The 16,961-nt window shown below is 30.3% G+C and overlaps 1 protein-coding gene and 1 long non-coding RNA gene across 5 annotated transcripts in view; one reads left to right on the forward strand and one right to left on the reverse strand.

Moving 5' to 3' along the window:
- Positions 1-16,961, forward strand: part of LOC109537780 (GAS2-like protein pickled eggs) — a 136,215-nt gene that overhangs the window by 17,703 nt on the left and 101,551 nt on the right. The gene's annotated exons all lie outside the window — the stretch shown is intronic.
- Positions 4,136-14,094, reverse strand: LOC125504258. Its single transcript, XR_007281379.1, has 3 exons — positions 13,701-14,094; positions 11,672-12,435; positions 4,136-4,205 (listed from the first exon to the last, which is right to left on the reverse strand). It is a non-coding gene; the product is annotated as an uncharacterized LOC125504258 (long non-coding RNA).

The following is a 16,961-nucleotide window of genomic DNA, read 5'->3' on the forward strand; positions in this document are numbered from 1 at the left end:
AATATATGTATTTGATGTATTTGTCTTTCTTCAATTTTCATATATTTTAAATTTTGAATTATAATAGAAATTATATTGAATTTAAAAATATAAAAGTACACATTTCAATCCTAATATTTAGGTAGGATTTAGGTATAAGAAAAGTGTATGCCTTAATTGAAAAATATAAAGCATTAGATACAAAAATTTTACCAATCGCTCTTATTGTTAAAGTGAAAGGTATTTAAATCACGACAAAAAATATTTTTATGAGTTTCTGTTTATTTTCAAAGAATCGAAAACCTAATAAGAAAAATAAAAAGAAGAAAATTACTATTAATCGTTTTTCTTTCAAAGTTTGGGTTACATTGGAAATTGCTGAAAACCAAAAGCAGCATTATCTACAATATTTATCAATGCGTCTGTAATACTGGGAGCAAAAATGCCTCTTTGTTTTTGGTTATATGGAGGAATAATTAAGTTATTAATACTGTCAAGATAACGCAAATCATACTGTCTAAACGCAACTAAATAGTTTTAGTAAACTTATCATGAGCTTCGTTAGATGGATATTCATTTAAAAATTAATTGAAGCAGACGCATAACCATAATTACCAGAAAGTTTATCAGAATGTTGAGAATGTTGTTGCATTATGTTTATTTGAGGGAAATCATAGCCAGATGTAATCGTTCTATTATTTTGCTCACTCTAATTTATTCAACACTTAATCATTTCCGTTTTGATATATAATTTTAGAAATGGAATTATCCATAATAGTCTATTAAGACGAGTCAGTTTTAATGTCTGTAAAGGGAATCGATCAATGTCCAATATAAATTTAATTTTTGAGGAAAAATGACATTAACCAGACTCTTAGGCACAGTTCCGTTTTAATAGCTAAAATGTAATCAAGTGCAAAATTCTGCGAGAGATCTGATAAAATTTCGCTTGTAACGGAATCTGTTTTTCACAAATATTTATGCTATCTTTATTGCGACTTACGTACAAATGTGAACCGAATCATTTTACGATCACGATAAGTACGAATTGTACACAATAGCTGAAATTGTTAATTTCACTTTTAAAAAATATACCTAGTAAATGTTGTTGAAAAAACATCACTTATATAAGAAACCAATATATCCATTAAAATGAAGCATTTGCTGATTTTATTGTTATTAAATGATTTCGGTACATCTGCTATACCTGAAACATATTTTCTTTTGGAATGCATCTATTCAAAAAAATTATTGTAAGGTCTGTTGCCAAGTGATACTAAGGTATTAAGAAAACATCTGATTCTTATGTTACTAACATTAGTTACTTTTTTACATTATCGTTACTTGTGATTAATTGATAAATAATTAAAAACACGTTATGTAGCAAAGTTTGTGCTAAAGCAAGGTGCAATTTATTTATATAATAATTATAATGTTTTTCAAATCGAAAATTAGTATGTACCATTATTGGATAGTTTTTCAGTGAGTTATTCTTCGATATTTGGAACACACGTTTTTCAACCGTTTTATATCATATTTGAGACTGTTAGTTTTGAAAATCCCCAAAACAACAAGTATGTGTACTTTAAAAATAATTGACAATTTTAACTGATGGCAAGGGTTATTTAAGTGCCTAGCCAACTTGAGAAAGTGATTATTGAAAATTGAAAATGTAGTTTCACTCAATTTACAGGATCTTAAATAATATAAATTTAATAATAAAAATAATTACGTAATAGCTTTGTGTTTGGTTGTTTTATGGAAAAATGTTTTAATATATGCAAAAAAATTATAAATAAGGTAAATGACTCTCGTGTAATTTTAATAGTTGAACGGTGTGATTTGTAATCTGGTGGCATTTTAATTATTCATTATGTTGTCGCAGAAACATGAACCAAAGTAGATTTTATTGTTGAATTGTATGAATTGGAAGTTGTTCAATCCGACAAAAACAGGAACATTGAAAAGAAGTCAGCGGTGCACATTCTTTTATCGAAAATAGTAACCAGGTTGACCTCCAGGACGCCACTGGGCTTAATACATTTAAAGTCAATGCTTAATACACACAGTGTGTTTAGGGCAAAACTACTCTCTTATTTTAATACTATAGTAAATACACCACATTTACTATGTCCCAATTTCAAGAATATGGACAGAAATGTTAGCTACAGCCTTAAATAACACCCTGTTTAAAAATGTGGACAAAACTTCTACTGATGTATTAATATTACTATTTTTTTAAAATGCTTGATAACTTATCTAACGATATCTTCTCTGAGTAATCTAAAACATTTGTAAGTAAAAAAAGTTCTAGCCAGTAGCAATTTTGTTGAGTTAAAAGTTAAAATGATCGATGTGGGATAATTGGATACCTATTAAGCATCAGAGAATAAACCGTAGAATTATGTGAACATTTTCATTGAGATCGGATAACTGGTACCAATACATGAGTAGGTAAATTAAGGGTTTTTTTTAACTGGCTCGAATGAAGAGCAATCTAGAACTCCAATATTCGACTACTTCCAAAATTCCACTAGACCTTAAAACACACCGAACAGTGAGTTTTTCTAGATATAATGGCGTCTCAATAATGGATTCTGGATTTTCGTAGCTCCAAATCCGGCAATTTTGTTTATTTTCGCAACCATTGAGCCAAAAACGGTTATGTAGACCGTAAAATGGACGTAGCGCACGGTAAGTTTAGCAAACTGAACAGCGATTTTCGAAATAAATTATCGAATTTGGAGCGACGAAAATCCAAAATCCGAAACCCATTATTGAGACGCCATTATATCCAGGAAAACTCACTGTTTGATGTGCTTTTTTATGATCTAGTGGAATCAAAGTGGTCGAAAATTGCAATTCCTCCGTGGATTGCTCTTCATCATGGAGTTTTATTTCAGTTTTATACCTCTAGAAAAACACTCTTTACTTATCACATAAATAATGATAAAATGACCATCTAATTGCTGATAAACAATCTGCGTGAGATTATGTTTTTTCCAATATTGACACTTTTTCAATCTCTCATCAACTCATCAATTAAAAATGTACTGTAATATTTTTTCCGAACAAAATAAGCATGGCTGAATGGAAGGTCTTATAAATGATACACAAAAAGCTTTATTAGGACTTGTATGTTAAAAATGTGTTTTTTCGCATTCATTTCAGACCTTCAATGTTCTCGAAGTAAAATAATTAATGAGCAAAGTCAGCTGGTGCAGTAAGTGTTTCCATACGCATTTATTAATACGTACGGCTTATTATTTGGACTCGTTTAGTGTCAGTTTGGATACAAATAAGTTCGGGTTTTAAGTATTATTATAATGACAATACAATTCGTTAACTTAGTGTTATTGGTTAATAATTTTAACCCTGCACAAGAAATTACACATGTATGTCTTATCCAAGTCATTTGATGTCGTATGAGTCATTTAATTTATATTATCGAAGAAATGAAACGTCCTTATCCGTATATTGCAATTCGAACAATATAGCAGCGGCTGAAGGTTCCTACAATTTAATATGGTCTTATATGGAAATCAAAATAACCGTTGAAAAATTCTGTTAAGGTTGCATTAATTTTGACCTATATGGGGATTTTAGGTTAAATATCGTGTAAGAATTTAATTGAATTTTGAAATTGGTATGAATGTTCCTATGTATGTATGACTAATGTTTACTTGGTCATTTGCATTGTGCAAATTGGCCTTTGCCTAATTCTCAAATAAAAACTCAATATCACGTCAAACTCGATCATTATAAAATAAATAAAAAGTGTCTGTATTTCATCAGTTGATTTGCAGGTTTTTTTTTAAGTTGTGTTTGAAGAAAATCTCAAAAACTGAACATCATTTTATGCAACTTAAAAACTGCTTTAATCAAAAGCGTATTTGTGAAAAAGTAACCAAAGTAATTTGAATTTTTAAAATATTCAAGTCGATAAATATATACAATCATGTCATTTAAATGTTCTTCCGCCTTGGCCTAGTCAAACCCAAATCGTAGATAAATAGCAAGTATACGCACAAACCACTTCTATCAGCCTCCAAAAAGGTTGTTTGGAAAACGGACATTTTCGCAACGATGTTCTGCTATTTTTTGCAATGCCATAATTCACATGGTCTGATCTTGACCTCGTAACACATTTTTAGCGGTCTATTTTTTGTGCGGAATTTTTAAGGATCACTTGTTAGATCCAATATGTTGCTGGTTGATCTTGAAAACTAGCAATATACAAATCAATCAATATTAAGTATTAACTCGTTGAAGTATCAGCTTGATTCATCTGACATTAAAATAGGCAATAGCAAAGTGAACTAGGAACAAGCCAATCAATTATATCAAGTTAAGAATACGTTTATGTTCTTATACAGAAATTTAAAATCTTAGAAATAGGTCATATGTTACTACTTTAGAAAATATGTCGATTTTTTGGACGTTTAAAATAGTCATACGTGATATTTGGAAATCTAGAAAATGCCTAAAACACTTTTAATTGTATACCTACGTGATTACAGAAATGCATGTTTGTTTGAATGTTTTAAAGGGATTGCCCTTATTGTCGATTATCTACGATATACAGTACAAATTTGTTAATCCGGGTGTGTCGAGTTTGCACCGCATCCAAATTATGGAAAAATGCATATTATTATCCATTTATACGTATTTGTTATGTATTATTTATTAAAACGGCAAAACATTATTTATTTGCAGTTGTTATTATTTGTCAGCGCTCAGTGGCCTCTCCATTTAGTTTTTTAAGCAGCTTAATTTATTTGCTTATTGTATGCATTTTACTTTTCTTTCAGAGGCAATTGATTTTTCGTCGTCATCGCAGTTTATGATTCGATAATTTACCAAACCTTCATTCATGACTGCATTAACCGTTCCAGCTTCTGTTAAATCATCATAAATTATTTTTCCTATGGTTCATTTGGCTTTCAAAATTTAATATATTTTTATACTGCAATAGATTTCAGGTATTAATTTTGCAGGTGTTTTTTCAATTCTTGCATGGGAGTATTTTCGTTGCTGCAGCCTTCTTTGGCCAGAGTGCAGCTGAACTTTTCGCGTTTTCTTTAAGTAAAATGGACTTCCCGGTCCGGTGGAAATCGGTCTCTAGACCAGGGACCGATTTTCTTCACTTTGAACCGTGATAGTGTCTGGTAGAGTTCCCCAATAGTAGAATTCAGGTTCATCTGAAGAAATTGGCCTTGAAATGAAGCTCTGTACCTTAATAGCTATTCACCCGATACTTTTAAAGTAAATAATTTTAGGAAATTGACTGTTTATTTTCTTCATAAAAATGTTTCCTTCTATGTAGAGACATTCTTATGCCACTACTGTAAAAACCAATTATATAATGCTTCCTCCTCTTGAGATTTTCTGGTTTTTGAAACATTTTTCTGTCACCAAGAAAGTATTAAAAATTGCGAAACAAATCTCTTGATAAATTACAAGATACATATTTGCTTCTTCATGGGTTTTCAATATAAAATTCCTCATTTTTTCGATATTCCTTTTTATATCAAATATATATTTGATAGTGCATATGCACATAGTTTAATTTGATATCAGCTTTTTAGCTGTCACTCGAATATTTTCATGTTTGTCCAAAAAGTAAACAACTTTTTATTTATGCGTTAAAAAAATTATATTAGAGCCTAATTATCTAAAATATCTATTATGAGCACGTTTTCTTGGTGCTATTTAGTTTAAGCCATAAACATAATCGAGCATACGTACATATATTGAAGTTGTAGTGTAATTTCGTGAAGGATTTCAAAAGTTATCATAAATTTTGCCTCAAAAATCCTGTTATTTTTGTCCTCGATATCTATAGAACAACTGAAAGTTAGATGTATTTTATACAATCGGAACGCGTAATAGAGAGTAGAGTTAACTACTTACTAGCCGCATGTTTCCAATTCTTAATGAAATACAGAATTCTACTTGAAGAAATTCTATATTATTATATTATTTTAAAACAGATCTAAACATTAATATACAGAATAGTTAGATTATAAATAATAACATTTAAAAACTTATCTTTTATAAAAAGAGGTATGTTTTATTTAAAATTTCAGAGCTTATAAAGACATTCATAAAGTTTTTAGCCTTTTATATACGATTGCAGAAGGTTTATAAAATTCCTGCAGCTATAATTACCAGAATAAGCCTTTCCTTAAACAGCAGATATGTACTTTTTTGATTTTATAATATTAAATAGTAATATGAGAATTATATTTTTTAAATCAACAAGTAATTTTTTAATTGTATTTCATAGCACCAACTTCAAGCTATTTTTTTTATTTTTTGGAAAATTTTACCATATTTAACAAAATTTTAGAAAACTAAAGTCCTACTAAAAAATATTTAGAAATTGTATTTTATGGTGTTATATTATATCATGTCACATCATCTTATAATTCAAGTAAATCTAAACTGCTCAACAAAATAGACGTTATGCAGACAAATTTTGAGTAATTTGGAACTGAAGAAATTGTTGTGCTAAGAGCGATTTTATTTCTGTTTGAAGCGTTATTTAGTGCAATTCTTGTTCGGTTAGTGCGTCTTTTTGCCAAAAATTACTGATTCAGATAAAGTTTCTACAGGGTGGCAAATAAAACAATGCAAAATTGATTAAAGTTCCACATTTTTATCCATATCCATCCAACATGGTGTCGAAACTAAATCTTCACCGTCGACTTGAAAAGAAATTCAATATACCGCGTTGCATGAATGAACAAAATATTCGAAAATGAACTTCACTTTAATTCAAAATGTGCCAACCTCATAGATTTCGATAGCAATTCTGCTTTGGGTTATTTTAATTTTAATGCAACCCCGTATATTGAAGTTTTGTCTTACGTTGCCTAAGAAAGTTATCCCTGTCAGTCCAAAACGTTGATTTTGAGACCACCGTGTAAATTGAAGAGTGGCCGAAAAATTCAATAACAGTTTCGAGCTATTTGATTTACATTTAAACTTTTGGTGTTGAGATCTCAAAAAAACTTAATTTTTGTCTAACTAGGAGCATGCCATTTTCTGAAATTGTGTTTGCATTTTTTCATTTATCACCCCGTAGAAATTGTATATGATGAATTTTAACCAAAATACTGATGAACAGACAACAAATGTGGCTTCAAACAGTTCCAAAGTTAGGGCAAATTTGTATCCCATTTTATTTGTGAAGTTTCCAACGGCACGAAGAACGTACGAAAATGTAACACAGGAATAAAATAACTGTTTTACTACAAATCCTATCAATAATGTTACCATATATTACCAGTGGCTTCTACTTTGGTTAATTAAAACATCTCTCTATAGAGGCTACTTTTTACAATTATTTACACATTTACTAGAATTTCTGGCCTCAAAACTGAGGGCTCTATGAAACAAATCTGGATTACTCCACAGTAAAACGATGCATAATAGTAAACAATCGTGAATATAGAGAAATTCGTTTGGCGCCAGTACTGCGCGCTTAAGATTTTTCACTTTAATTTTAGTCATTACTCAACCTAAATTCCTCCCTCTGTTGACATCAAAGAATACACGGATATAAACCAGGACTTATTAAAATAGAGCTATGATGAATTCTAGTCATTACACGGGGTCTTACCACGATTACAAAGTTAATAAATCTGACATGTGCTTTTGACACGGTTCAGCTTGACAAATTTAGCCAGCTAGCTTCTCTGGTATTTCGATTGCATAAATTAATGAGCTGAAAATAATTTACTTTTTTCTCATTGCGCAATCTTAAAGCAATGGCATTCCTTATTCATCGGGTGTAGTAAAGATTTTGATCACGACTCACTCTGTTGGACAAAATTTTAAAATCAAGACTCGGTACAAAAATTTACACACTCGTATTGTGAAGCTATCCATTCAATGGAGTTATTCCTCGTTCAGACATAGTTTAGTCAATCAAAATAAAATTCTGAATTGTTTCCGATTAATTAGGAGATTAAATTTTGGCTTTTGTATACTTTTCAGAAAATTATTCAGTCTATATTTATAGAAGGTTGGAAAGCAAAACCAGGAAGGTGCGTGTTTCACTACGTCTTAGGGTCCATTTTCTGGTTTTACCCTGTATGTCGCACCTGATCTTTCCTTCAACCTTTGTAAGAATCAAAGTTTTTTCTTAAATTATGAGTTTTTGTCCTCATGCTGCTTTCAAACATACATGAAAAAATAAAACAAATGAACACAATGAATAAAACAGTCTGAAATGCGTCTTGTGGAACCTACTTGTACAAAAAAAATTAGCTCTATGTACTGAAATCTTAACTTTGTATTTGCGAAATTGTCTATCAATAACCCATTTTAATTGCTCTTTTTGCCTTTGTATTTCTATTCAAAAGAACAGAATATTTGAATTTCCCATTGCTAATGGACCGACCGGTAGAATAATTAGGATTAGACTTGAATTAGATAAGATTCGAAACCTGCCGAAGACGGTAAATTTTTTTTAACTCCAAAAATTAATGGTCCCCTTAAGCCACGAAAAATGAAATCTTTAATTGAAGATTTTCGGACGCCAGAAGATCTTCATTCGATAGAATAAAGTTCTAAAAATACATATGTCCAAAATATTTTGTTCGTTTTTTTTTATGAGTCTATTGAAAGATAGTTAAGCGATACATGCTAATTTTGAGGTTTGGAGTGAGTTGGTAAAGTTATTGCCATCAAATTTCAGCTAAATATATAAACAAAATTACCACAGTATACCGTCAACTAGTCATTCCTCAAAAATAGTTTATATGACAACTAATAATATAACTTTTTAAGTAGAAGGAGTTAAATTCCGTTTGAAAATTCTGATTCCGATTCCGATTTCTGTCACAGTTTATATTGTTTTCTTTCCTGAGAAACATTCAATGGAAACTCATAATTGAATCGATCCAAATCAATTAAGAAGCAGTTTTGCGATTATGTTTTTATGTTTTAAAAATTAAACAGCTAGAACTCACTACAAATGCCTTTTCTTATAAGTATTTATAAACAAACTTCAGCAACTTTCATCCTCACAAGAGTCATTGTTTTACTGAATACTGAATAGAAGCAATTGTGCAATTATACTTCTGGCAGTGCTACATAGATATAAGAAAAATGTATTACCAATTAAAATAGTAAAATAGTTGGAAACGTACATTTAAAATTTTATTGTATGCTTCATTTGGTACTTATATTGTCGACTTCTATTATATCCAAAGCAAAACAAAAAATCACAATTTTTGTATCAACTAAATTTACGGTTAGCACCAAAACTGCCATAAAATACACAAAGAAATATGCAGACCGCGGAGAGATTTCGAACACATACTGGGAACAAATTAATCTAATTAAACTAAACAGCACATAGAAATAACAGAACAGACTGACTTAAGATCAATAACAAAAAAACGGCATTCACAAAATCCACTATCCATCAAACCAACTTTTGTACGCCCGAATAAAAATGACAACAAAAATAAAAGACTGCTTTAACTGCAAATTAAATGGCAAATAAAATGCCCCCATAACTGAACCATACTGAACTCGCTTTTCTTACAAGGCAAAACAGACAAGTTCCTTTCTGAAACAAAAACGTAAATAAAGCACTTACAAACAGTCGCACAGAATCACAATCGAACTAACTAGAATAGTATAATATAATAATAATAATGAATAATGCAAAATGAAGCATAATTTTGAAGCAAAAAMCTAAGCGTTTTTTGCTTCAAAAACCKRATCGTTTATATAAAAATCTATAATGATGATTTCCGACTTCTCGCTCTCACTCTTTTTCGGCAAAACCTTTCCTTTCCCATAGCTAATTTCGCGTTAAATCATATAGCTAATTACATAGATTACTTTTTTCCTCAATAAAATAATTGACGTTCAAATAATAAGTATCCTAATTGATAAGTATCCTAGTTGATCCTCAATTTTGACACGTTGAAACGGCTTCTCGATTCCAGACAAAATAAGATAATTTCTAAGAATGTTTGGGTCTTAAAAAATAATCAATTGTATATTTGAATCGCTATTTTCTGAAATGATGTAAGCATCCGGGCAATTTTAAAACATATTCCAGAAAAGTCTTCTAGCAACGGCGACAATTACGTGTTTCTTCTTTTGTCAACTTTCATACGAACCATATGTGTGTATTTAAATATGCGTCATTAATATAATAACTATCGCTCTTTTACTAAGTAGCAAGTTAACGAACAAAAAGGTTGATCCTATGTAAATAAAAACATGATCTTTCAGGGCTACCGCTGAATATTAAACAGTTGCATTGATCAGAGAAACTATATTTAATAATCGCTTATTAACAGTTTTAAAATATACTTATGTACATAAGTTTATTGTATATGTTACAAGGCAAAATCTTTATACATACAACCATCTGGTTTCTTTGGTATCTCAAAATTCTATGGAAGTTTAATCACATGTTTACATATATTTTTATTTGGCATAGTATTTGGGCTTCTTTCAAATCGTTGCACCAAATGGAACTAAATAAATCATAGAAATAAACTATTTATTCGGCCTATGACTTCAGTTTATGGTAGAATTTTCTATAATCTATTGAAAGCATAAATAAAGCATATGTCTAAACAAATTTAAAAAAAACGTTACATTTGTATAGGTATATTTGTAAAGAACTTACTTTTTATCCTTGACAGTTCTATTTTTTTAACAATCCCGCTAGATTTACTAAGCCATTGATATCAATCTAGAAAAGCGAGAATGGCTCACCCACACATTATAAAAAAAATATTTAAAATACTGGATCAATGACACAACCCTAATCCGCTGGTCATTTTGCATGCTGGATTCAATACACTTTATCTACCATTTGACATTAATACCTTATTTAAAATGACTGTAACGTGCTAATCATTTAATTGTTGGTAATATCAAATACCATACTCAGACACAATCGAGTTTTATGTTAGATTGGTAATAAACTTCGCATATCGACCTATGATTTATGCGTGTAATGGCTGTGCGTAAAAACAAACTGTCTACAAATGTCGGTTATAATACGATTAATCTTTTTTCTTAGGTATAAGTACGATATTTGCATGGATAACCATACTATAAACATAATATTATCACTTAATTAAAGGCGTTTTTTCATGAATAATCGCTTGTAAATTTATAGGTGCAAAACTAAAGCTCGGGTAAAGTAAATAAAACTAAATGTTGGATCCTGCTGTGTTTAATTCAAACTAAGCTGATCGTTTGCTCATTAACACACTCAGCTAATAAATATTTAATAAACTACTGATTTCCTTTCAAAGACAGGCAGTTTGGATCATTTCAATATTATATGATGTTCGCGTATTTAAATGGTTTATCAAAAATTCTCGATCAAAAATAATTTTTATTAAATATTTTCGCTGTTYGTTCACAGTTCTCATTTTAAAATTTGTCTTAAGTACTGCTGATAATGGACCAGTATGAATGATCAACATTTTGAAATTCACTCTTTAATCCCCAAGGTCTGAAATCAGCACAGATTTGGAGACAAACCATTGTAATACTTATATTTAAATCGAAGGAACCTATAAATGCACACAAAATCAGGCGACACACCTCAAAAATTACTGTTTTTCGRGAAAACGRGGGATATCGTACAGTGTACAYAATCATTGAATAAAATTTACCTAAAAAGTCTAAATTCRCAAACCTGKAGTTTCGTTATTTTCGAGGCTTCTAGAAACTGCTATATACATTTGAAATATTATTTTTTCCATGTAGAGTCAATCTCTGTAGTTTGTACACTACATTTCTGGACACCCTATAATTGTTCATTATATCTCACTATTATCTGGTGGATTTATAACTATCTTTAGCTTCGTTAAAGGAAACATTTCAAAAAGTTGTCATCCCTTCCCATTTAGTATCGATTTATACCATGATTTTCATTTTATTCGTTTCTGTTTTCACTACGAAAGGTTTTGGTGTTAAATATTTATAAGCAAACTTCAGCAACTTTCATCGTCACTTCATCACATGACGCAAGCTTTCAAGAATCATTGTTTTACTGAATACCGATAATTAACTTGTACATATAAATGTGGGCAAGTGGTGTTTTTTCTGTTGATTAGCAGGTGTGAGATTTATATTAGCTTGGCCGACAATGACAAGAAAATTATGCAGAAAAACTCGATTTTATTAACATCAGCAATTATGTGATTAATTATGTTGATACCAATTAAAAAAAAGATTGACACTTTAGCGAATACCTGAATAATGATTATGACTAAAATGTTGGTGGCAAAAAAACCCGAGCTTTGATGCTCATTACTTTGCTTACTCTACCAGTTTTCTGCTTTAGTACCTACAAGGCGGGTTTTTATAGGTATTTGAAAATCCGACTGGAGCAGCTACTAAAAACTATAAGAGATGTCCAAACTCGCGTGCCATTTGAGTATTACTTATTTTTTGGACCTACAATTAGATTAAGATAATTTCAAACATATTTCTAAATAGATAATATATTTTAAAAATAAGATTAAAATTAACAATACTGCTGACTAAACTTTTTCCTGCTGCCGTAAATACAGAAATATGAAAATGATTAAAATAAGTTCTTACGTTCAAGATAATAATGAAATTGTTAAATATAATGCCACAATTGTTATAAAACATGTTAATAGATCAATGACACTCTTTGTTGAAACGCAAAATAAATAAACTTAAACAGTTTGGAATTTTTACTTTTAATAATTTTTGGCATTACACACCACCAGTAACATTTGCTCCATTGAGATTGTTTCTCCTAAGAATTGTAATAATCAATCAATCTGTTTCCCTTTTCAACGTACATGAATGTAATCAAAAAGATGCCCCCTGCTAACATTAATATAAATAAAATATTTATAAAAAGGTTTAATAATGTCTTCACTTCCACAGAAAAAAAACCCTAATAGAACAAACGATTAAGTTCGCTTAAGTATTGACAAATTTACAGCAGGTGTTTTACTGAGAACTCTCCGCGATATTATAATAATTGCCTTATACTTTATGTGTGCCCACACGATTTATACATTACTTGGTACATGATATTGCGTAAGGAAAATAACATTGAGCAATTGTTTTTTTGAATATCGATCCCATATTAGAAATTCAAAATAGTTGGGTGCTTTAAAAAGCATATTTTTTTAATTGATTACTTTTACTACCGGTATATTTTCTAGCTAATGCTCATAAATATGCTTAATTTTCACTAGATTTAACACTTTTATTCGATGGAGTCTGAGCAATTATGGGTATTTTATGACTTGCCATCTAAAATTCCTATAATGGAGTGTTTATGTACTAAACTAAATGCTATTGAAGGTTGTTTTTTAGACGGTACGAAAATGTAACGAACTCAAAGCATTTTGTAAATAATTATCAATCTTTAAATTACTGAGCGCGAGAAAAGTGCTTGTTCAAGCATTTAGTAACAACACCCCACGCATAACTCAAACCAAGAGCTTACAGTGGTTTTTGTTGCGGTAACATAAATTTACCAACATAATTATTTTATTAAGCGACTTTATCATTCCTACTTGCTTTAATACCAGTCTGCACTGTGGGCTTTATTGCAATATTGCCATTCATTAAATTGCAATCATTTGGTAATTCTGTTAGTCTCGATGTTTTTGACTGTATAATTGCATCTAGTGAATGGTTTCAATATAGGTTTATTGTATGGGTCACTTACTTACTTTTTAGTATAGATATTTCGTTAAAAAGGCAAAGTTGAACATAATCTAAAAAAAATTAACTTATTAACGCATCCGGTATGTAGCAAAACTAAACGTATAGGTACATGCAGTTCTCACCAGTGCAGTCATATTTCTAGGAGTCAATAATGTTATCTACACTCTCTCTTTGAAACGAAAGAGCTGCTATTGTGGAAATTTAAATAATTTTCATCTACGAACAGTCAAATAAATCCAAACTTACACTGTACACATGTTAGAAAAAACGTTAACGACTGTGGAAATATTTGAGTAGTGATGTGAATAACCGATTGAAATGCTTCAAAATATACTGCAAAATAGCATTTCACTTTAAATCGTATAGATACTTTTGTCGGTCCCGGCAACTAGCAAAAATGTCTAAGGTAAAACTGGGCTTGATATAAATAAAATATAGCTTTTAATAAAATGTGAATCAATACAGAATCACGGCACGTACATGTGGATATTTTTATTCATTTTACAGAGTTCTGGAATTTCTTTGCAGTATAATGTGTTTACGCTTTTGCACATTTTTTAAATTCTATTGTATTTCTATCACTCTTAACTAAAATAATTTTAAGGTCTTCTTTCGTTTTTTCTTTTGCTTACTTTTAATATGATAATTGATTTTAAAATATATAAAACTCATATTTTAAAAGAGGAATTTCAATCTTTAAAGTTGTAACACTTTAAAGTATGGAGCAAACAGCACATTAATTCACTCAATGCTCATCCTGTTTCTTTTCATTTCTAAGAAACGGAAAACTTAATGGTGACTTCTATAGCTGGTATAGCTTTAGTTCAACAAGTTTGAATCGAGACGCTGATGTTGAATTGCACATATAGGTACTTAGCTGTTTATAATAGCAGCAAAACACAAAGGCCTTAGAAACTATTTTCTTTAATATGCCTCAAACGAACTGTAACTTTTTCAATAAATGTAATTGAATGATTTCGAGTATTGTCGAAATCACGTTATATTTTACTACCTTGCACAATTGCCACCTTGGCGTAGAAATGTAGTTTTTTAAACGATTTATAAAAAATACAAGCACATAATAAATGTTTCGTTTACCTACTAATTCTCGATTTGGAATGTTTAAGTCTCATACCTAGAGAAACATACAGAAAAATTAATATTTCGGGTACTAAGTCTTGATTCAGGATGTTTCAGTGTTACATCTAACTTGATATTTTAAATCCTTTAAATATTTATGATATATTTTGGAATCTTCCGAAGTAAGGTATTTTTTTGTAAAGCAGTTATAAGTTTGAGTATTGTCTATATTTATTATTTTTCTAATTTCTTTTATTTTATACTAAACTTTTTGTACAAAGTTAGATTAGTCACTAGGCATGGATTGTTTGCAATCATTAGCATATCAATTATGAACGGAATTTTAGGAAAGCTCAATTAACTCTGTATTGTAACTCTGACACACCATATCCATATGGCAAGATTGAAAATTTAATAAATTCTGGCCCATACTGGAAATAAATTCGCATTTAATTTGCATAGCTGAATAGTAACTCCTAACATTTAACGGGAAAAACCACAAAACATCGACATTATCACATGTTTTACATGTGTTGGCACGACCTAGTTGACCTATGCTAATCTACACTTTTATGTAGTCACAACCACCATTTGCACGGAACACGAATATCTCTAGGCTACCCAGAATTTTTCACTTTTTCTAAAGGTTTCGACAAGAAATGATACAAAGCACTTTTACGTAAAGGTGAAAAATCGTGAAAAGTCCCACTGAAATTTCTTCATACTATGGAGTTCAAAATTCTCGATGAAGAAATGCGTTATTGCAAATATCGCATTTCATAATCTTTGCATTATTATAGTTGAACACTTACAGAATCTAATGAGTTAGCACAATCATCCAAGAAGCCTTGAAAAAATTTGAAATTATTTGAATCTTTAGAACATTCAATGATCTGAAGGCAAAATATCTTGAATGAAGAAAACTGGTGTCATCGTCTCGTAGAGCGTATAAATAAAACACCGATCTTTTTTAAACACATGCTTTGAACCCCATGGATGCTAAACCTATAATTAAAGTTGAAACATTCGACAGTGTTCACTGTACCTAACACTAGAATTTATAGTTGAACGCAGGTTGTGTTGTTAAGTGCTAGACAATAATTATCAATTATAGAGCACTAATTATTTCATATATTTTAAAGAGAAAAAGTTAAACGCTCTGCTATTTATAGTTGATCTCTAAAGAGTGATTCGATCTGTTCCAGATATGAGCAATGTGTGTTTGATGAAAGCCAAATTACACCTTTAATAACAGCTAATCAGTAACTCCTTCATTGGATTAGATTCCCAATTTATGTTTTAATAGGAATTTAAAAGAAATATTTTTCGAGATTAGGGTTGCTAATGAAAGTGGCTGAATTATAAGAACAATAATTTAAATGGTTTACCTGATATACATCTAAACCTATAAGTAACAGTATGTTTTAAATGAATTCTAAATTAAAATCTTTGGCTATCAACATTTTGAGCGTAATTGTTTGAAAGATTTTCTACCCCTACTCATTACTCGTTGAAAATTTTGGAAATATTTCGAAAAAAAAAGCTCAAACGGGGCCAAATCAAGGGAACGAGCAGGCCAATCAACTCCAGTCCTCAACCAAGCGAGTGGCTTGTAAATATGTCATAATTACAATGAAAATCTGAAACACACAAAAAGGAAACTTAATACAGTAATTGCAAATAAAAGCTACTTTTCAATAATTTAGATTTTAATTGTTTGCATATAATGCTTTTATCACAGTCTAAGTTCAATCAAATAAAACTCTTCAACATGCATTGATAGGTGTAGAGCGCGGAATACCAACATCACATAATAATTACAATTGAAATTTCTATCTGAAATGTAAAATGCCACTACAACAATGCAATCGATTGTTAAAAGTTTTAATAAACATGTGTGGTAAGTGCACATAAAAAGAGAAATACAAGACCACACGCGCGTATTGAAGAAATGAAATTAAATATTTTGTGCTTCGTGGAAGAAACCCACGACGCATCTTTGCTACATGTAGCATTTTGCATTGTGCCATTTGCACAACAGTATAAAAGAACATAAATACAAAGCGTATAAATATTCTAACTAATCTAACTGGTAAGACTGATACGAGGAAGATGGAATTAATTGAAATCATTTAATCGCTTAAAATAGTCTTGCATGATGGGAATGAAGGGAAATATTTCAAAAA

Source organism: Dendroctonus ponderosae, unplaced genomic scaffold (assembly GCF_020466585.1).
Source record: "Dendroctonus ponderosae isolate FM_Combo_2020 unplaced genomic scaffold, Dpon_F_20191213v2 Dpon_F_20191213_4, whole genome shotgun sequence".
NCBI classification, from domain to species: domain Eukaryota; kingdom Metazoa; phylum Arthropoda; class Insecta; order Coleoptera; family Curculionidae; genus Dendroctonus; species Dendroctonus ponderosae.